This window comes from Psammomys obesus, unplaced genomic scaffold (assembly GCF_907164565.1).
Source record: "Psammomys obesus unplaced genomic scaffold, mPsaObe1.curated_primary_1811, whole genome shotgun sequence".
NCBI lineage: Eukaryota > Metazoa > Chordata > Mammalia > Rodentia > Muridae > Psammomys > Psammomys obesus.
This window is the reverse complement of record NW_026596131.1, coordinates 15,896,100-15,896,741: the sequence shown is the minus strand read 5'-3', so window position 1 is coordinate 15,896,741 and position 642 is coordinate 15,896,100.

The window sequence follows — 642 nt, the reverse complement described above, 5'->3', positions numbered from 1 at the left end:
GGTGGTCAGGGGTGGGCAATCAGGTCCGGGGCTGAGCTCACAAATTAGTACGTTTCCAACTGTGATCTGGCTGGCTGGCTTTCTCTCTCCCTGTCCCTGTCTCTTTCATTGGTTTTCATCGGTTTTGTCATGACTACCATTTTCCAGGACTTGCAAATTCATGGCGCTTTAGAGACTCTGTTTGGTCCTGGAAGAAGAGCCAACTGCTTGGGAAAAGCACTGGTTTTCATACAACACAAATGTGGCTTCTGTGCTCCTCTGTGTATATTCAGATGAGAGAAAAGCTTAAGTTTAGAAAACCAACACAAAGCTGGTTATAGCTTTTTACATACCCAATCAGCAAGCCTCAGCAAGCAAGCAGATGTTCTTCAAGAAGTGAGTGGATAAACAAGAGACATATCCAGTTCATGAAGTATTACTGAACCCTGAAGTGAAACTTGCTTCCGTCTGTCCCAGGCACCCAGGAAACGCAGCCATGCGTTCCTAAGCAAGGAACCCACCCGACAGCTTCTTGCTGGAGGCCAGGGCCGAACGGCCGCAGAGGGGAAGCCCAGGGCCTGGGGCAGGGGTGCGGTCGCCAAGGGGAGCCCAGAGACTCTGTAGAGGGAAACTGAGGTGCTGACGCCCGCGCTGCTGCCCCCG